General features: G+C 45.4%; 1 long non-coding RNA gene across 1 annotated transcript; it reads right to left on the reverse strand.

Annotated features, from left to right (window-relative positions):
- Positions 1-10,624: 10,624 nt before the first annotated feature.
- On the reverse strand, positions 10,625-18,706 carry LOC137476825 (uncharacterized). Its single transcript, XR_011000638.1, has 3 exons — positions 17,441-18,706; positions 16,477-16,569; positions 10,625-10,732 (listed from the first exon to the last, which is right to left on the reverse strand). It is a non-coding gene; the product is annotated as an uncharacterized lncRNA (long non-coding RNA).
- Between the last annotated feature and the right edge of the window lie 3,626 nt (positions 18,707-22,332).

Raw genomic sequence — 22,332 nt, forward strand, 5'->3', positions numbered from 1 at the left:
TTTATAAGAGGAGATTTAGATAATTGACCCTTTTTTCTGTTCTTCCATCTACTTCCCATGATTTAATTTGCCAACATCCTCTGCTCAGCAGTCTCTAATGAGCAGCTGAGATTCATTTTCATGTTGGGTGCAGTTCAAGGAATTTGTCTCATTTCTTTGATTACGTTTTTGGCTGTTGGAATTTGCCCCATTTATTTTGTTCTGGTTTTATTTGTTTGTTTGTTGGGGGTTTTTTGTTTGTTTGTTTGGGGTTTGGTGGGTGGTTTTTTTTTGTTTGTTTGTTTGTTTGTTTTTTCCTGTTGGAATTGCGGCCAGCTAACTTTAAAAATGAGTAAAGAGAGGGAAGGAAAGGATTGTTTTCTGAATTAGGCTGAGAGAAACTTGTAAGGTAATAATGTTCACTCGGGCATGTTCCCTCCAGTGATAATTGAAACTCATCCGCGGCTCCCTAGAAAGATTGAGGAGTTTTGAAAGCGGACACTGTTTACGCTGCAGTTACCTGATCCGTCCCTGCTTTGTGCCAGCAGAGTGAAACCTGCTTTAAACTCGCCATGAAACCCTTTAAACCCTCCCCGTGAAGGCAGCAAACGAAGTGATCGGGGCAGTGTGGGTTTACCAGCACAGGACTCCGAGTGCCGGCGAGCCGGGATCCCGCTCGGACGGATTCCGCTCCATCGGCGCCGCCTCCCAGGCGGCCCTGCTTACCTGGGCTGTCCTGTGCCCCTCGGGGCTGTCCTGTGCCCCTCGGGGCTGTGGGGGCGATGCTGCCGAGCTCCTGGGATGCGCTCCCAGCCGGCCACCTCCCCGTCCAGCCGCCCTTCCGCGCAGCCACCTTCCCGTCCAGGCACCTCCCACCCAGCGCCATCCCGGCCGCGCCACCCCCGGGGCGGTGCCACGGCCGAGGTCTTGCTGCTGGGGAAGGAGCAGGCGGAGCTGGAGCCTCGCATGGCAGCAGCTGCTGAGGAAGGAGCAGGCAGAGCTGGAGCCTCGCATGGCAGCAGCTGCCGAGGAAGGAGCAGGCAGAGCTGGGGCCTCACATGGCAGCAGCTGCCGAGGAAGGAGCAGGCAGACTTAGAACCTCACATGGCAGCAGCTGCTGAGGAAGGAGGAAGGAACAGGCAGACTTAGAACCTCACATGGCAGCAGCTGCTGAGGAAGGAGGAAGGAACAGGCAGAGTTAGAGCCTCGCATGGCAGCAGCTGCCGAGGAAGGAGCGGGCAGAGTTAGAACCTCGCATGGCAGCAGCTGCTGAGGAAGGAGGAAGGAGCAGGCAGAGCTGGAGCCTCACATGGCAGCAGCTGCCAAGGAAAGAGCAGGCAGAGCTGGAGCCTCACATGGCAGCAGCTGCCTGGAGAGGCAGGGGACAGCTCCAGCCCTGCCATACCCGTGCCCACTCTCCATGTGGTCCCCACCGGCTGTCCCCCAGGACACACCTGGCACGGTCGCCCTGCCGTGGGAGCATCCACACACGGAGCTCTATCCCTGTGTTAATTACAGCAGGGGTGGCAAATGAAGCCCTGCCAGTGGAAAATAGAAAATGCAGCTCCGGACAAACTGGAAATAATTGTGTCAGTGTGTGGCATGGGGTGATGGGCAGCATCATTTGCAGTTTGTCTATAGAACCCTTCCATTAGAGATAATTTTGTTTTTTTATCTAGTTTTCTTAACACCAGATATTCTTCTTATCCCTTACTTTCCAGAGTTTAAGCATTTTCTAAGTTGTGTGCACCCTCTGCAGCCCTGTCAGGAGCAGTTTTATCCCAAAGAACATAAGTTTGGATAAAACCATTGACCCGTGTCTGCTATCCCATTCTGAACTGGTGTTCAGGGCACCACACATTTGCCCCATGTGTGCTTCAAATTATTCTTTGTTTCTCCATGTTTAGCAAGAAGGAATTTTTTTAAGTTAAATGAAGAAGTTTTCCTTCTGGAGTAAGATAGAGAAATGAACTGTTCAAGGAGAAATGAGCTGTTCACATGATATAAGTCACATAAAATAATACCAGTAGTACTAATAACAGTGCTTTCAAAGGCACGGTTACAGGGAGAATGGCTGCAGTTTGACATTTAGCTGAGAGTTTACTCAAATGAAGATTTCATATCAACAGTTAAAATTGTTCAGCCGGAACGACGACTGTGTGTGAAGGCAACACACACTGCAATTTTTTCTCTCTCTGTTCACAGCACTATTTCCTCACCAGTTTGAGGGAATGAGACACAAAGTCCTTTATTGAAGACCTCACCAGGAGCAGCAATGCCACAGTATTTAGTACCTATCGTATTTTATGATTCTGTGCTTCAAAGAGTGATGCCAAATCCACACAGGCAGAATGGGGAGACCAGCAACAGTTTTGCTCTTTGAAATCAACAATCATAACTTGTTTGCCTATGGCAGGGAGCTTAGGACTAGGTGGTCTTTCAGGTCCTTTTGAACCCAAACCGTTCTGTGGTTCTCTAATTCTATGACTTTATTTTCAAGGGGTGCTTTGAGGAAAATGAAACTCTTAAGTTCCCTGTCAGCCACGCATCAAGCCAGCTTCTACTGGCCTGCAGAGTCCCAGCAAATGTCCCTTCTGCAGCCACAGCTCCCACCCAGGGAACCCCGTCCTGGCTCTGTACTGGTGATAAGCGCTGCTGTTCAAACATAGCTGAACACCAACACCACTGGTGTTTGTTTTTCTCTGCAGTTCTAGAAATCTGTATTAATTGGTGTCACCAAAGCTGTGCAAGCTGGCCTAAAGAAAACAAACTCAGTGCATCTGGCCCACACTTTTTTTTCCCTCTGTAGAACATTAAATATGGGTTTTCCAAGTGCCAGTTGCCATTTCATATGAAAGCCCAAAATAAAGATTATATGCATCTGGTGCTTTTAAGTGCATTATGAAAATAAAAGATGCTGCTGTTAATTTGCTTCTTTAATTTCCCCTGTGTGAGTGAAATCCCAAATTTAAGTGAAATCCCAGCCATTTCAGTGTGATGTGTGCTCAGTGCTGCCCTGGAGCAGGGACACTGGGATCTGGGGATGCTGCACCACTGCCTAGCCCTGTGCCCAGGGCAGGGCCATGCTGAGCCAGAGGCTCAGCAGAGAAAGAAGCGGCAGAGAAGGACCAAGGCCAGGAAGGAGACTCGTTCTGTGGAGTAACACCCTGCAGAGGAGGTGGCCACACACAGAGCTGGCAGGTCTATGGGCTTGTTCATTAAGGTGGTTGTACACTATTTGGCATTGTAGAACCACCACAGAATCATAGAATAGTAGTGCCAGAAGGGACCTTAAAGTTCATTTCATTCCAAACCCTGCCATGGGCAGGGACACTTTCCATTAGACCAGGCTGCTCCAAGCCCCATCCAGCCTGACCTTGAGACCTTCCAGGGATGGGGCAGCCACAGATTCTTAATATTTATTTCTGAAAAATCACCTTTCTGTCCCATTCTACCCTGTGGCCTCCTATATACAGCACTGTCCTAGACAGCAGGAAGCTGAGTTATTGAAAGGAAATCCTACAAGCCCTGAGGGCACTAATATTTGGGAAGTAATCACTACTATATATTAAACATTTCTCTGACATGTCATGACAGCTCAAGGGACAATTCACAGCTCTGTAGATACCTGGCTGACTGTGAAGTAGAATAATACTAAAATACAAAGTTGTGAGTAAGACAAGTCCCCCAGGGAACCTGGCAAGGACACAAGCAGTTGTCACTGGCCCTTTATGTGAGTCAAGAGCTGGGAGCAGCCAACATCTGCAGATTATTCCTTCTCTGGAGTACATCTGTGCGAGTTTGGGCTGAAAATTTATACTCTGGGAAGAAGGAGAAAGGAGTTAAAGGTCCAACAGCCTCATCAGTCCCATGGCAGAAATGGAAATAGCAGAAAAAAATTATCCATGACAGTTTAGAAGAGCTGTGGTAACTGGTGAATTTGTTGATGCCTTCAGAGATGAAAAGTCCTATCTAAGCTAGCAAAAACCAGGATACCAGCAGGGTGTTGGGACTGGCTGCTGCCTACATGTGAAGAGAGGAGATGAAGGCTGTGCAATGTTGATTTTGTCTCAGAAGGGGTGGGAGGGCCAGAACAGACCATCCCTTATGGGAATGGCTGCAGTGAGCCTCCTCTGGAGGAGGATCCATCCCTTTGGAGCAGGGACCAGAGGCTGGAGCCACAGCTGAGAAAAGCTAAGCTTGGGAGATGGATCCATGTGTAATGTCCCCCCCACAGGACTAGAGAGTATGTGGGTCAGAACTAGGAAACTGGAAAGAGGCAGAAGGAGTAGGAAAGGCTGCACAGGAATTACCTAAATTCTACCCTGTAACCAAACTTCAAAGCATTTCTAGATGGCCCAAATATCTGAGCCCAAAGATCCAGGAGTTTATTTGGCTTACCTCTGGAACTGATGTAATCAGACATGGCCAGCCTGATAAAAGCAGAAGCGAGACGTTGGCTAATGTCTGAAGAATTATTTCTGCTGTCTCCTAATAAAGCACGCTGATGTAAGCTGGGGATGATAACAGGAGCGCTGCGCTGCGCTCGCAAAATCTCATTTTTCAGGACAACTGAACTGTCAGTGCCAAAGAACAGACAGGTTATTGCTCATGCTCCTCCAAGGTTACTTTTATTAAAATGGAAATTTCCAAAGCTTTGCATGCGCACATACGTGGCCGCGGGTGCAGAGTGCCCTGTGAGGGGGAGAGGGGCCTTGCCACAGGCACAGGGGCCACAGGCACCGCTCCTCCTGCAGCTCCTCGGTGCAGCCCTCACAAACGGGGGGCCCTGGGGGAGCTGGGCATGGCTGTCCCTGCCCCAGTCTGTGTCTGAACAGCCCCATCATCACCACGGCTCTGGGGTGGGCTTGGCACCTACAGCAGCCTGGGGTCGTGCAGTGCTCTCCCCCACAGCTGCACCCCATTCATTTCCCCTGTGATCTGGGTGAGGATTTGCTGTCCCCCCTCAAACCCAGCACAGGCACCATCACCTTAAAACTGGCCCTTTCACACTTTGGGCTGACACAGCTCTGCATACCAGAGGGGTGCAGCTCCCCAAGACCTCTCACTGCAATTAGTTCATTGCTGCAGGTCATTTCCAGCCACAGACTGGGATGGGATGGGATGGGATGGGATGGGATGGGATGGGATGGGATGGGATGGGATGGGATGGGATGGGATGGGTAGGGTGGGATGGGATGGGATGGGATGGGATGGGATGGGATGGGATGGGATAGGGTAGGGTGGGATGGGATAGGGTAGGGTGGGATGGGGTGGGGGGCGGAGGAGAGGAGAGGAGAGGAGAGGAGAGGGAGAGGGAGAGGGAGAGGGAGAGGGAGAGGGAGAGGGAGAGGGAGAGGGAGAGGAGAGGAGAGGAGAGGAGAGGAGAGATTTCATTTGGAAGGACACTACAATGATGATCTAATCCAACTGCCTGACCCACCTTAGGGCTGGCTCTAAGTTAAAGCACCTCGATCTTGTAAAGGACATTATCCAAATGCTTTTTAAACAGATGATATTAAGAGAAAAATAGGGGGGGAAAGAGCAAAAAAATGAATACCTAGCTGTATTTCACTTTTTGTTGTCATAATACACTGAGAAGCTACAACAGGCAAAACCAAAACGTCTGCTGAGAAATGATATGTTCAACAAATGTGTCTTTTTATCTTCACCAGTACATCTGAGGAACAGATTAAATTTTTACAAATGTGTGCCTTAGTTAAAATAATTTTGCTTTTCCCGCTCCTGAAGTTAATTGAACCAAAAATTGTTTGTGAAATATCTCATTATGGAGCACTCCAAATTCCTGGCTTGCAATTAGTGAAACAAATCAGTGCTCTGTTCCCAGACTGAAAAAAACCCAAAATATTAGAGTGTTTCAATTAGCAATTTGAAACTGAAATTCTTAATTGAATTGATCTCAGAAAGAAACTCAATTTGAAAAAAAACCATTGGCAAGGGGATTTCATTACTGTGCCTGGTCTTGGAGGTGGTCGAGGATGGTCACACCTTCACCGACAGGTGCTCCACACCAGAAGGAGCTGGTGGAAGGAGATGCTGCTGGAAATCATCCAGAATGTGCAGCTCTTGTCCTGAGAAGCCACAAGCAGCCACGGACAACACACAAAACTCCCAGCTTCTTGCTAGCCCTGAGTGCAGCTCATTTTTTCCTGGAGACTGCAATCTCTGCCCAGAAACTTTTTTCTGTGCTGGAGAAGCATGAAGGACTTGGCAAAGACCTGGCTCGGGTTATTGATGTTATGGGAAAGCAGAGTTATGCCAGGGAAGAGGAGATGGCTTTTTTTTTTGTGCCACTTTTGCTGCTGATTCAGGTTTTCTACACATTTTAGGAAACAATAATCATCCATTATGGAAAAAAAACCCAATTCTTAGTGCATTTTACCCATATATGGAAATAATTATTTTCTCTTTTGAAGACGCAGCAGTATGAGGAGAGAACTGACAGAAATACCCAACAACCTATAAATGAAAAATAACAACTTGGGCATTTTTTCAGAGACTGTCATGAGGGGCTGTCCCTGGTACCAGGCTGACTCAGTGGAGCTTCAGCCTCACGAATGATAAAAGCATGAAGTGAGACAGAAATCATGCAGATCTTAATACCTGCTCGTGTTTTAACTCATTTTCACTTGTAACAGCAATAGTTGTTTTTCCCAAAACAAATATTCCTGGCTCAATTATCGCTATCTTTCCTATATTTGTGCTATTTATGCAATATCCACTTCCCACTGGCACCTTCTCCTCGTTACTAATTTCCCCTCTCCTCCTCCTCTAGCTGTTCCCTCAAGAGCTGGTGCGACAAAGAAGATCTGAACAAGCCACACTTGAAAAGCAATCAACCAAAATTAGAAGGGCTTTCTTCTAGGCTGTGTTTGGAAAGGCATCATCCCCCTGAGCACATGGTACTGCTGACTGCCTGTGCCCTGCTCTGACAGGGCAATGCAGGGGGAGCAGTGCCTGCTGTCACAGCATAATTTGACAACTGAATATTCCACTTGGAACTCCTTGGCGTGGCTCACATGCCTCCTAAATCTCTCTGCTTGAAGTGTAACATTTTCATGCCCTTCATATCTCTTCCTCTGGGAACTTATGTTAAGCTTTGGAAAGGGTTTAGGCACACTCACTCCCATCCAATGGCAGCAGTAGCTGCTTACAGCTCTCACCATCAAAATCTTTGTGTGAAGTTGTCTGTATTAGGAACACTTCAGATGTCTGTAAGCCACCACTCATGCCAAAACCCCACATGTGAATTACCCTGACCTGGTGAAGAGTATCCTTTAGACAAAATTTAATCCCTTCAGCCTGTGGGAGCCTGGGTTGGATGGCAGCTGGCAGTGCCAGCACAGGGGTGGCACCCCTGGTGTCTCTGTAGTGCACAGCCCGTGCAGCACTTTGGGCATTACATTGCCATGACAGCCTTTAGATCTAAAATGCTCCATATTTCTTTCTGAAATGCTCCATATTTCTTTCTTTTTGCTTCCTGGGACAGAGGACAGCATCCTGAAAATGGGGCTTTGCACCCAGCACCTCCACACCAGACACTTACCTTTGCCTTTCCTTCTTTCCCCTTTTTTCTTCTTTTTTTCCTTACAATCCAGAAGCTTTTGCCCCTTCTGCCCACTCAGTGACAATGGTGGGATGTTCCCACAGGCTCCTGATGAGAATCTGTGTGGAAAGAGAGGGAAAGAGTGCCGAAAGAGAGGGCCAGTGAGCTTTAGGAGAGCCTGTGTGGGAAGAGGGCTCAGCAGCACTGGATGTTCTCAGGGGAGCTGTGTGGCCCCAGGCCTCCCCTTGGGGCACAGGTAGGAGGTGAAGCTCAGCCCATGCTGTTTTTATCTCTCCTCACAATGGGTCAGAGGTGGAGGAATAAGAAAAATAAAGATCAAGTGATCCTGCAAGCAGCATGGCTGGCCGGGGAAGCTGCTCTGCCATGAGCTTGGTCTCTCCAGCCCTTCATTCTCAGCAAGCACACCCAAGCTGCTCTGCCATGAGCTTGGTCTCTCCAGCCCTTCATTCTCAGCAAGCACACCCAGCAGAGTGAGCTTTAATGGCCCTGTGCAACTCACAGCCGCAAAACAAACTGCAGGCAGGACCACAATGATTTCACCTTTTTTTTATTTTTATTTTTTTTAATGCCAGATGTTATGATCAGCCACTGTCACGTGCAGTTAGACCCTGGGACTCTGCCATTCCGGGTGGAAAGTGAGAGGGTCTGCAGCCCATCAGGGTCTGGTATGGCCAGAGAATCACAGAATGGTTTGAGTTAGAAGGGACCTTAAAGACCATCTTGTTCCAGCCCCCTGCCATGGGCAGGGACATCTTCCACTATCCCAGGTGGCTCCAGTCCCCATCCAACCTGGCCTTGGACATCTCCAAGGATCCAGGTGCACCCACAGCTGCTCTGGGCATCGTGTGCCAGGGCTGCCCCACCCTCACAGAAAATAATTTCTTCCTAACATCCAACCTAAGCCTGTCCTCTTTCAGTTTAAAACCATTCTCCCTTGCTTCATCACCACCTGCCAATGCACCAAGTTGCTCTCCAAAGCCATGCTGAAGCTTGGCTCTGAACACAGCCATGCTTTAATCTATACTACTTTTTTTTTACTACAGTTTGAGCTAATATATTAATTTTGGAGCTGAGTGTACCACCTACTGCCAAAAGACGTTGCAAATGTGGGATTTCACAGTGAAATATCAGCACAAAAGCACTGCTTTTACTTGCTAGCACTTATCAGTGTGAGGTACATGGATCATGCCATAGCCCTTGACATAGTGTTGTAACATTGCTCGAGTGGAAATGTACAAGAGCTTTTCATGGATAGTGCTGTCATTTAATTTTTTTTTAAATTACAACTTAATTTGCAGCCAAGAGGAGCCTTGACTGGAAGCTCCTCCCTGCAGAGTCCGTTCATGCTTCAGCAAGAGATGCTGAAAAGGCCATCTTAAAGCTTCCCTAGAAGTCCTGGGGATTTCCCCCCCTCTGTGAAAAGCCATTTGCAAAGAAATGACACTTGTCTCCTCAAGCCTTAAACTGAAGGTGTATTTATTTGCTCTGAAGCCAGATGTGAAGAATTGTGTCTGAAAAGGAATTTTCCAGAAGGCCATGGGTGGGATGGAAGGGGCAGTGGGGGATGCCTGCAGGGAGCCTGGCTGTCAGTTTGCAGACCTGGAAGGAGGCAGCTCAGTCTCTGACTGCATCCTTTGAGCTCCTGCTCCTGTTACAGCCCCAGCAATTGCCATTCCGGCGTGGTGTCTTCACCTGCCCTCCTTATCTCCTTCCATGATCCCTGCTCTCGCTTCCCTCTCTGCCCTCTAGGCCTGCAACTGCTGCTGGAAATAATATTTTTTAATACCATTTCTATCTCTCCTCTCAATCCAGCTGGTGCCATTGTAGGCAGTTTCCAAGTGTCACTGCTTCTTTCAGATTCACATCCTCCTGCAAGACACGGACCCATCCAACCCAGCCTGCTCACTCTCTCCTTTGTGCAGGCTTTAAATTGCAAGTTATTTAAACTTACAGCTATTTTCCTGATTAAATAAACCTGGGACCAGTTACTCTGAAGACATCGGGCTTTTATTAGAAAGCTACATTGCCATCTTGTTATTTTGATCCCTACTCACCTCTCATCTTCTCACAGAAAAGCCTTTGAGTTTCTTGATATATAGGTGCATTCATGCTTTTATTGAGCAGGAATCCTCTTTGCAATCTCTACCCTGGGACGAGCCTGCTCTGCAGATCATACTTGGTGTTTCACTTGGGTTTGATTTTGTCTCTGCTCTGACCACACCTGGCGGAGTTAATGAAGACAAAAGAAGCACTTCAGGATTTGCTCCTGATTTCAGTGGTAGGAGTCACCTCCTGGCCATGCTCCGGGTGCTTGTCTTCCTGTTGCAGTCACATCCAGATTCCGAGGGAACTGGGAAGAGTGAGGGAAGGCAGCAGGGAATATCTTTCAAATTAGGATGCACAAGGATGGGTACAGTACCTGAAAAGGCAAAGAGAACTGGGATTGGTTACAGTGTATCAGTTATGGCAAAAATAATTGAAAAAACACAGGCTTGCTATAGTTAATGAGTTTTACAACTCAGAGCCCAGAGGAGAGACCTGGGCTGTGGATGTACTCCCTGGCTCTGGAATGCTGCTGGTAATGCTGGGTTAAAGGTCCAACCTCCAGCCTCCAGGCACGAAAATGCAAATGTGGTCCACTTTTGGCTTCCCAGAGGCAGATGTCTGCTTTAAAGGGAGCTTAATATAAAATTTTGGAGCCACCTTTTTTCCAGATAGAGGATTTACAGCATGGGAGCAAGCAAAAAAAGTTGTGAAGACGATTATTATTGTTGTTGTTGTTGTTGCTTACTATTAACATTAATTACTATTACTATAGTATATATATACTATATATACTATATATTAGTATATATAGTATATACTTACTATATATACTAATACTATAGTAATAGTAATATAATAATGTTACTATATAATATAATACAATAATTTTATAAAATATAATAATAATATATATAATATTACTACTATCTGTGGGGTTTTTTTCCCCTTGATGTTATTTCTTGCAATTTTCACCAAGGATTTTCTCACTCCAGAGCAAGGGAGTGAGATCTTTTGCAAACCAGGGGCACATCTCTGTCTCAGGTCTCTGCAGCTGAGGGCAGCAACACAAAGTGCAGCTGGGAAGATGCAGGTCTGCCATCCAAAACACATCCTGAGCTGCTGGGGTGACAGTGGCATGATAACATCATGAAAAGCCTTGATAAAAATGTGCCTTTTTTTTTCCCCATTAATCAGCTCTGTGTGGGTTGGATGTGCCAGCTTTCCTGAGAGAAGTAACCTGCCAGACACCCAAATATTGGCTGTTTAATTTCCCTGAAGTTAATAGAGAGAGTGCCTGTAATTACACGTGGCCTCCTGTAAGTTTTCAGCTTTTGTGATGAAGAAGGAGACAGCATTATGGCACTTAAAGCTATTGATTAGTTAAGCTAATGGACTGAGACTGATTGAATCTATTGCCACAGCCAGGGGATTCTGTGTGGTGTTTCTTTTATGAACTCAATAGAAAACACCTCTCAAACTGCAGGGTGGAGAGGTGGGGGGATCAGGGAGGGCCCAGGCTGCTCCCACCACACAGTGAGTTCTTCATCTCCCTGTGGCACCACATCCAAATGTCCTGAGCCCAAAGCTGCCGTGTTAATCCTTGTCCCACTGGCTTACCTCTCATTTGGGATCTAATACAGAATTCTCATGGGCCTTGCAATCATCTGCAAGAGATGGAAATTTTAAGAAAGCACAGGAATGTATGAGATTCAATAAATGCCTGGGGGACACAGAGGGAATGGCAGTAAGGGTTCATTCCTCTAGCAGAGTTCAGTCCTGGGCTCCCTAGGGAGCTTCCCTTGAACAATCCCAAAAGTCTCTCACATCAGACACGTGTTTGAGGTGATTTCATGTTGATCTTCAATTTGACAGCCAGTGCTGAAGGCCAAGCTCACCAGGTTTACCACTGCACCTGAATTTCCCTGTCATTACCAGGATACACCAAATCCAGCCTTCAAACTGTTTATTTTTCTTAGACTTTCAGCCCAAATTTATCTCCTAAAATCCTGTACCTCCTGGAGTGCAAAGGGGAAGATAGAAGCCACTTCCCTGAACCCAGACTAATGGCTGATCAGCACCTTGTCCATCCATGGAGGCATCAAAGCCACTTTGCTTTGCAGGGCTGCCAACACTGTCCCCACAGTCCACTCAGGCTGCTGGGGACAACTATGCTCTGTGCCATTCCCCTGCTCCAAGTGCAGGCACACACTCAGTGCCAGACAGCATGGAAACTACTCCTGTCAACAACTTCCAGGGTTTGTTATGAGATTGGGATTTTGGCTGACAACAACACTGAGGCAACCAGTTTGACTTGCACAGCTGCTGGCTCGTTGGTTTGCAATATTTTCATTATGTGTCAAGGGTGATGTAACTTCAGCACGGTGCAGAACATATGGATTGGAGACTGCCTGGCTGAATCATTCAGTATGTAGGTAAAACCCCCAAGAACTTCAAAATAAAGACTACTCCTAGTCAGAGAGAATTTCCCAACTCAGGAAAAAAATATTAGGGACATAGCAGAGCAATTAGGCAATAGTTAGATCCCTGGAGGATTGGCTCACAACTTGGACCCACCTTGTGTCAAAAGGATGTTTGCAAAGAATGAGCAATTATTTAATGGACTGACTAGAGTGTCCAATAGGTTGTTTAGAAGTGCTGTAATTATCTATATGCAATAACAGTTGAGTCACATGCTTGTAACATCCCTCAGCCATTTAACACAAATCAGTCAGACAAAATACAGCCTGACACGAACAGGGAACATCAGATCCATGGCCAAGGCCCCCAGGCTCCATTGCCTGTCCATGTTTGGGGATGTCTGTGGTGCCGGGGCTATCAGCCTCTCTCCTGCTGCAACTCTAGGGGGACACAGGTGTCCCACATGTCCCATGACAGCACCCTGAGTACATCCCTGCTGTCCCCAGGCACCTTGAACAGCCCATGGCATGTGCAAGGCCACCCCACAGCCTCCCGTGTCACTTCCCAGGGGACACAGGTGGTGGCTCGGTCACCTGCCCCCCCGGGAGCTGCTGGAGCTCAAAGACACAATCCATCACAATAAGAGAGCAAGGACTAATGAGAACTGCTTTTGTGATGTTTTGCTGTTCCCTGCAGGTGGGAACGTGGCCGTCCATCAGCAGGGCAATGCTGACCTCTGCTGCCGGAAACCAAAACTATGGAGAGCTACCTGCGACTAACGTGGCCAGGAGGCTTCGATGGAGTGGGTACCACCCCACCCAGGTTTATACCTCCAGGCTTGCAAACCAGAGCTAGACGAGATGCTATAAACCCAACCAGGTTAAGAGCTGGAGCCAGTCCTGTCCTGATGGCTTGGCAGAGACAAGGACAGTGTCCCCAGCCCCGGGAGCCAGAGCTGATGTGCCCACCTCAACCAGCACAGGGAGTCTTACAAGTCTGGCTGCAGAAACTTCATCGGTGCTTTGCTCTGCTGGCTGGGAAGCACGTGGAGAGAGGATGTCACAGAGACAGAAGTGATGCTCCACTTTCTCAAGCAGCAGTCGGGATTTTCACATATAGACAATATTAGCTTGCTAAAATGAAAAAAAAATGCAGGTTATTCCTCTTAATTATACCTGGGGTCCAGCAACAAGGAGTGCTCAGAGAAGCATCAGACCTGGAGGCATTTTCTAGAGTCTTCCTCAAGGGTCACTCATACAGCTTAATATTCCCATTAATGACCTTGGCAGAAAAGGAAGATTGTGGTGATGAAAATGTGCTGATGCTCCAAGCCCAGGGGGTGCCTTCAGTACAGAGGAGAACTGGGATATAATACTGAGAGGAATGGTTGTCCCTGAGAGCTGAAAGCCCAATGTGGGGTATGGCACAGGGGAACAGGTGAGGGACTGCTCTGCTGCAGCATGAGATGAGTCTGTGGTGCCACAGAGATACAACCAGGTGAAAAGGGCAAGGGGAATGCTGAGATATATCAGTTGGTAGAGGTGCTTCCCATGGAGATAGGGAAGAGTGCAGCCATTTTTGAGTTATTTGAGAGCAATTTAGTCAACCTGGCTTACAGAGGAGCTTTCCCACAGATATTGACACCAGAATGATCCGCCCCAGGTACTGTGAGTGTTCCCAGTTTCCCCCACTCAAGTTATTCCTCCTGCAGTCCTGCAGGGCTCCCCTGAGCTTGTTATGATGGACACAGTGAGCAGGGTTGAAGCCATAATGGCTTTGTACTCTGCTTTTGCACAATTTGTGGAAAATGCAGTGCCCAGCCTAGCAAGATCTTTTGTAAAGGCTCAGGGTAAAAAGTTAATGGAAGCAGCTCTCTCCTGCTTTCCTTGCAGGGAAAATTTAGAGGAGGCCTGCAGCTTCCCAGGCACTCCCAGAGATGCATCCTGAGTCCCTCAGCTCCAGTCAGAGAATAAGGGAATCAGGTAGGGTAGATGTTTTTGGATTCAGATCCACCAAACTTGGCAGGAATAGAGAAGTAAAAGGTCCAGGGGAAGGATAACTGAAGCAGTGGCATTACAAACTTATGGCAACTCTGACAAGTTCTCATTTGCTGATTACAGCTGCCTTGAGAAACACCAAGGGCCTTTAGCTAGAAAAACTTTGTAATCACACCCAAAATTGAAAACTTTCCTTTTGTTACTGATTGCTGCACAGGTGACACAGAGCAAGGCATTTGCAGTTCCTGAGCATCCAAGGTGTAAAGGCAAAGCTCATAAGCTCATGTGTTAACTCAAAACCCTTGGAGACAGTTTGCCATCAGTCAGGTCTGCTGGTATCTGCAGAAGGTGTTTTATTTACCGCTGCTGCTGATCCACAGCTGGGCAAACAGAGACACGTGGGAGTCGAGTGAGTGGCTCCTGTAGGGAAGAGGCAGGGGCTCAGCAAATGGTCACCAGCTCTCCAGCACATGGACAAAGGCAGCAGCACTCCACCCTGAGTGAGCTCTGGTGAAGGATGAGCTGTGTAACCCTCTGCTGCTCCTCGTCAGAGGCAGAATTATGTGTGTTTGTGGTCAAGGTGGTCTATCCTGGGACGTGTATTTCTTAGTCATTGTCACGAGTGCTAATTTATCTTTGGTAATTAGTTTCTGTGCCTTGGAGCAGTGAAGCACAAATAAGCATTTAACATTGATCTATTGCAGCACTTCCCTGGGTAAATGGATGGCTCTGGCGCTGGCTGGTGCTGATGCATCAGTGTCTTTTACCATCAGAGGAGTCACTCGAGCATCAGCTCAGCCACCAGCCAAAAAGCATGTCTGAGCTTTTAAACCAGCTCAGGGAATGTGTCTTCTCTGACCTGCTCGTGCTCTGGAGGACAACAGCAGCATATCCCCTACCTGCCCCAAGGCACAACCCAAAGTGCTCTGAAGAGGAGATCAAATGAAAGAACACAGAAAACTGGGGCCAGCAGAAATGTCCTTTTCTGGTTTGAACCTCATGATGGCTTAGGTTCAGGTCTCACAGCCACTCCACCACCTGCATGTCCAGCTTAGCACCACAGTCTGCTCTAATTAACCTGTTGCCAGTTTTCAGGCAATTACAAGTGATTATATGTGTTTTACATTTAGATGAGCACCCACTCTAATCCAAGCTCATCCATGGGACCACCAGGGAAACAAAAATACATCTCAGCTGGTTTAGCCCCAGGGCTAAATGTCTGGCAAAAAATGAGCAAAAGAACTATGTTTTTGTTAAAAGGAACTATACCAAGGCATTAATTGAAAAGAATGGATGTAGTATAGTAGTTTTTAGTCTACATTTAATAGAAATAGAAATAGAAATAGAAATAGAAATAGAAATAGAAATAATAGAAATAGAAATAGAAATAGAAACAGAAATAATAACTAAGAAAAGCATTAGTTTTTAAGCATTAGTATGCTTAGTCATACACTAAGCATACTTAGTGGACTGGTGGACTACAAAATACCCATTAATCTAGAAGTAAATTATAGACAGTAAAATCTGTTAGAGCTAGTGTAGTTTTTCACTTAATTAGATGTGTTATTATTATTTGATGAGGACATGCTTTATTCTGTGATACCTAATTATTTTTCTGGAAAAGTTGCATGTTCATCTCTATGACTGTGAAATTAAAAGCAGGCCATAAAGTCTCATTTTGATTGAGACACTCTTCCAGAATATGAAAAGAAATATTAATTCAGTGCCCAGCACCTGGATGCACTTGGCTGGATACACTGGCGTTTCCACTGCCTATTGAACAAAGTGCAAGTTAAAAACTATTCCTGCCACAAGCAGTAGGAGAAGTGTGAGCAGCTTGCAGTGCTCAAAAATTATCCCAATTCTTTGTCTGAGGTATGAAACTGGGCTGCACAACTTCAAAGTGGTTAATTTTATCATGACCTCAGAACCATGCAGCAGCTGGAAAATAATTTCTCCCCAGCTATCAGCTCCATTGTCCTCATTAAAGAGTTCTTTTTTGCTGGTTAAATTGTAGATGGGGAAGACTTAGATTTGCTATTCATGATGACTTTACTGAATCATTTTCAGTAAAGTGGACAAGTTGTAGTGGCCAATATTTAAAATTTGAGAATTTCAGTTTATTAGCTTAAATCCTAACCTTCAGGCATGTTTTCTTTTTTTCAAGGCTGCAAAAATACTCACTGGCAGGATGAAAATGAGATCACTAATATGAGTTATTAAAACAGAGGTAGGAGCTAGGTAGATCATTTTGGGTGCCCTCATCTGGAGATGGTATCTCACCTTAGAACCAGTTCTAACTGCAGATAAACAGGACCTCCCAGTTTTATAAAAGAACCGACACATCATAAATATATGATTTAAAAAATCTTCTTATCAATCCTTCTGACTTCTTCCCTCCCTCTGGATTTGTTTTAGTCTGACAACTTCTGCTTTGATTGAACTTACCCATTTCTTTTCCCCTTCCCAGCACTTTCTTTCTTGAGATCTCCACAGCACAGGAAAAAGCAGCAGTGAAACGTCACAGTTGGACTTCCAAGCCTGTGGTATAAAGAGAGTCACAATTAAACAGAACCAATCGAGGGCCTGGTGCATTGATGAATAAAACATGCTGGTAAAAGAATGTGCCGAAGTGCAAAGTATCATTATAACATAGTGGGAAAAAGATTCTTTCCTCAATCTAAATGTCTCAGAGACAGAAGAGTATTTTTAGACACTATTACTGAAATAACCATCAAGGTGTTCACCAGGGTAGTTACCCACCTCAAAAATACAGGTTATCAAATAAAACTCCATTTCCAAGTGATTCAAATGTGGAATTTTCTCAGCTGCAAATTCAAAGGGAATAAGGCCTAGGAGTCTTATTATAATTTGAGGAGTTATTAAAGAATGGGATCATCAGGAGAGAGCACAATGGCAGATCAGGTTGAAAAGTACAAACCGCTTTTTTTTCTTTTCCTGACAAGTCAAATATCAAAATAAATTCACTTCAGGCACATTCACATCAGTTTTCATCAGCTTCCTCGCAAGACTTTTATTGGCACAAATGATCACAGGAAGCAAACTTCATGCTGAAACTGTTCTGCCCACCTTTGAAGGGTAAGTTCATTAGGAAGGATTAATTGGAGGAAGGCATTATCTCCTTTGAGAGGTCTTTTTCATGTCAACACTTAATAATGCTCGCTCTATTCCAGCCAACTCAGGAGTGCAACTTTTCACTGTCACTCTGAATAGGCAAAACTCCACCCTTTTGTGTCAACTATTTTTATTTCCTTTGTAATGAAACAACCGCCCCTTACTAAATGATCAAAAGAAGGTAAGTGTTACAGCAGAGGACAGAAAATGAGGTGCAGGAGGTTCAAAGGACACGTTAAATCTGCTGATGTGACCTGCTTTTGCTCAGTGAACTTACCTGTGAGCATCTCGACTCAGATATACAAGGCAGCCTCGTGCAATGCTCTGTGCCAGAGCCCTGCAGCACCTGGGACCAATTTCTGCCTTTAACCAAGAGCTCAAGTGACTTTTGGGGCATTGTGAAGCCCTCTGCACATTCAGCAGTGAATGACAGCCTGCAGGAGAGATGCAGGACATCACATCTTCTAAAAGCATCTAAAAGTATTTCCTCCTGTTGGAGCCATCTGACACCATCTCTACATAGGCCTTAGAAGATTTAGAGAACTTGCCTTTGCTGTTGAAGGGGAAAAAAGGAAAAGAAAGACCTCCCCTGCCTGTCAGAGGGGTGTCCCTCCATCTCTGCATCCCAGCAGGGACATCTGAGCCCTGATGGGAGTGATGAGGGCTTGCACAGGTGAGAGGTTTGTCGCAGGCTCAGTGCACCGAGGACATTTCAGCTGACCAAAACACATTTCTTTCCAAAGAGCAAAAATGCAAGCAAGAAAAAAATCCTTTGGTCTGTTCTGCATTCCGTCCTGATCCACACATGCTGCAAGAGCTTGAAATGCAATTAATAATGTCAGGCCCTTTTACACTTCTAGAGAAGTTATTTATTATAACTATTGTATTAGCATGGCACTTAGCACCTCAGTAATAAAACCTCTCACTTGCAGTAATGGATCCAGCCTCATGACCTGCCTGCAAGGACAGGAAGGTTTTAAAGATGGAAAATTGGTTCCAAGCAAGATGAAGTGGTCATGGCCAGCCTGGGAAAGCCCATGGCAGGGCCCCGTGGAAATACAGATACCCTGGGAACAGGGGAGGCCCTCAGTTTACAAACATGAACCTTCCTTTGCATTCTCAGACTTCAATGTTTCTCTGTTCAACAGCCAAATGAGAGATTTTGAACAGCAGATTCTCTCTGAAATGATTTCTAGCCTGATTTTGGAATCAGAAGGTGACAGTTTTGCAGTCAGGGTGTATATGAAAGTTGGCCAGATGATCCTCACATTAAAAGAAATGACATTAAAAAAAGGAGATATGTTTCACCAAGATAAAAAGTGACTGTGCAGAGGTATTGAAATGGTTAATTTTTTGGGTTTTTTTTGCAAAACATGGAAAGAAATCAGGGAAATGAACGAGGAAAGGTAAGGAGGAGGGATGACTGCCTGGATGAAGCCTTCAGCACAGGAGGTCCCTGACAGACAGGTTTCCAAAAGGCAGGGGAGGGTGGGGAAGTATAAGAAAGAAATAGAATATTGACTATTTTCTATATTCCTTACTTTCCTTCCTTCCTTCCCTTGAAATTACAGCATGCTGGTCAAGGAGGAGTTTTTGTCCAAGCCTGAGTGAAATTTTATATATTCCTACACTTTCCAGGGACTGACACATAAATAAACAACGCTCCAGTATCAGTAGAAAGGCTAATTATGTATAGAAGCAATTTGTGGCTGAGAGATGGAACTGGAAGATTTATTTAAATTCCCACCAAAACAAGAATGAATCTGGGGACTGTATTTGCTGGGGGTTAGGGGGAGTAAAATACAGCTGTCCCATACAGCAAAGTAAAAATTTCCTCTCCAATTAACCCCTTTAGCTGGCCTTGTACTGTAGGTTATGCTAATGCCCTCAGTTTAAAATTTAAAGCATCAGAAATAATAAACATTAAGCAGTGGCCCAGGGATAATTTACACCAAATGCAGAGAAGGCAGGCTCTGGCAGTGCTTGTTGTTTTAGGACATTTGTAATGGGGTGAGAGGCTCCCAGTAAAACACCCAGAGGAGCTTTGTGTCACCTGAGGCTCTGAAGCAAGAAATCTGCATTAACATTTGGCAGGAATTGCAAGTGAGCCAGGACCAAGGCTGGCCATGACCCTGCATCTTCTGAGCACGAGAGGAAAGTCTTCTTTAATTTGGCTGCCTGGGATGAGGCTGTGGTGGGGAGATGCTCTGCCAGACAAGGGAGCAAGGAATGAAAAGGCCTTGGAGACAAGATATAAGAATTAAATAAGCGCAGGAAGAATGTCTAGGTCAAAATTGGTATTTCTGACATTATTGTTTTTATGTATAAAAACAAGTCCTGGCACAAGGGAGTAAGTTTGGGTGAATACATTTTAGTCTGAAGGTTATTCACGGGTGAGCTGTTAGATTCTCTGCTGTTAATTCTGCTTTGTGTTGCATCATAGGAGTCACAAGGATTTCTTTGTATCCCAGAGTGGATAACAAATAGAATTGGAGAATGACCTATAGTGGATAGTAAACAAGGGAGAAAGTCTATGAGTTAAATTTACCAACCCTGCAGAACTTTTTTCTGGATTTCCTCAAATAACATCCCATTTCCCCAAATAACAAGTGACATGATCTGCACAAGCATGACAAAACAATGTCAACGTTAATCTGCATGGAAACATCTGTAAATCAGGATCTTGTGGACTCTTAGTTCAGCACCGAAAGTGTGTTAGTCCTTATTCTAGAAACAATAAAATCAAAATGTTTCCTTTCTGGATGAGCAGTTTTGATACTTTTTGAAGTAAACCCACTCAGTCAGGGAAGCACTGCAAAGTGTTTGCTAAAGTAAGGGGCTGGTTTTGTCAGAGGGAGGTGAATGGCAAAGTGCCTGTGGAGTTAAATCCTAAAGAAAACAGCCACTGGAGCAATGAGCTGTAATCTTCCTTAATCCATAATATCAGCTGTTGACAGATACATACAGAGTGATTAATAGGATGCTAAAAAATGTTAACAAAGCAGTAGGGACTTAGAGACCGTTCTGAAAATTTCCTTATCACACTTATAAATTCACCAGAGGTACCATCATTACAATGTATGACAAAACATATGTTTTCTCTAGCAATTTGCTGGCACGTCTAATCAAATGTGTCATCAGAAGTGGGGAGTGGAAATTAAACTCCTTTTCTGCTCTTCCCTGTTCCTTCTCAGAGATGAGAAGAAAAGCCCCACTGGGATTTTGCCATCTCACATGTTCCACAAACCCTCCCCAGGCACGAGATCTTTCCAGCTGGAGCTTCTGCTCCAAACATTTATTTTGGAGGGATTTGTTTCTTTCTTTATTTATTTGTTGTTAACAAGGAATTAAAGGAGAATGGGGGATGAGCAACACATTCTCTGCCGAAGAGGATTTTCACCATTTAGCAAGATTTAAATTTTTATTGATACTTCAGAAAGGGAGGGGAGTGACTACAAGGAGCGATGCTCAATAATAAAGATATTTCAGACTTGGATTAGATATTCATCCTCAGTCTGGAGGATATGATCTTGAAAAAAATATTCCGTTTAAAAAGCAGGGTGAAAACTGCCTCTCTAGAGCTCTCTCCAGGAGTTATTATTCCTGGGAAGGCCTTTATAAGCTCCAAAAAGGTGAGCACAATCCTACATGCTTGATATAAGCCTCAACAGATTTCTGTGGGAAAATGTTCAAGGGGGAGGGAAAAACGTTCAGTCTCTTTATTTTCCCCCCTATTAAGTACAATCTTTTTAGTATATGCTCCAGTATTTTTCTAGGCTTGTTTTTTAATGAGATTATTCAGAAATCAGCTCCTAGATTTTGCAGTTCCCATGCTACCTTCATTCCCCTGATGATATTCACAAGTAGAGAAGCCTTAACATTTCAAAGGCAAACCATTCAGTCCCCAAGACTGCATATGGGCCCAGTAAAACTAAAATTATCCATCCTTGATGTTGTAAAGACTTGTTCTCTGTAGCTCCTTTTTAGGGGACTGTAACACAACCAGAGCTGTGCATTGAAATGGGCATATTATGAACTGGAAATGAGGATAAAATCTGCAACTGCTCCATGTGAAACTGCACAGTTTGGGTTTTGCAGGCATTGATTCTACTGCAGAGAGCACAGGTTATCCACAAAAGCATTCTTTCTGGGCTGGAACAAACTGGTGCTGATGGAGCATCGCAGTTCCCTCTGGGAGACAAGGACTGGCTCCTCACTAATGGGAACTGCCATGAAACTCATTATGGAGCACAGCTCCTCTTGGACTGAGCTCAGCAGGGTTAATTTGGCTCAAAACTAAGACTGAAGCAGCCTTTCACTCCTGCCATCCCCCTCCTGGTGTTTCCCTCCCTGGGATCTGTCACTCCTGGGTCCCTGTCCACAGACCTGAGCTCCAGTGGGAGCCAAGCTGCAGCACTCCAGCCATCGAATAGGAAAAAAAAAAAACAACCCAAAAGCAGATTTTGTGCATCCCTTGTGGCAGCTGTGCTGTGCCATCGTGACTTTTTTACAAACCAAAGCCCAGAGTCAAGAGTCAGAGCCAATGACTGGAGTAGAAAAAAGTGTGGTCCCAGCTGCTGGGACCAGGGTGTGATGAGCCAGCAGAGGAAGCTGAATGCATTTGTCTGCCTGACTGTCTGGTTCTGCTGCTTCAGCTCAGCATTTCCAGAGTTTTGGGAGGTGGATTGAGGTGGATTTATTCTGCTGGTTGCTGCAGCCCTCTCGTGGTCATACTCCTGTTGCTGGGGAAGCACAATCTGACATTCTGCATGGGAAGAGAGTGTCTTTTAGAAAGAAAAAGAAATAGTAATTAAACAGCATGTTGACCAAAGAATAAATATATAAACAAATGGGACACTTAGGATGCTATTTATTCCAGGTGTACAAGCAGAGTTGTTGATAAACTACTTGCTTTTGAAGAATCAAAGGAAAAATTACATATAAAGCATTGATCAGCTGTGTTTTTAATGGGGTGCCCTGTTTCATCTCCCCAGCCTGTCACTAAACAGTCTGCTTTGAAGTGCTCCTTTTTTTGAGCATTTGCACATTGATTTACAATGATGTGGGTAAATTTTGTGCTCACAGATGGTTTTGCTGAGTATCTGCTTATTGGAAATATGTCTGTCTGTGCAGGAAACTCCAAAGAGGGGTGGAAAACCTCTTGGGCTG

The sequence above is a fragment of the Anomalospiza imberbis genome, chromosome 7 (genome assembly GCF_031753505.1).
Source record: "Anomalospiza imberbis isolate Cuckoo-Finch-1a 21T00152 chromosome 7, ASM3175350v1, whole genome shotgun sequence".
Classification (NCBI taxonomy): domain Eukaryota; kingdom Metazoa; phylum Chordata; class Aves; order Passeriformes; family Viduidae; genus Anomalospiza; species Anomalospiza imberbis.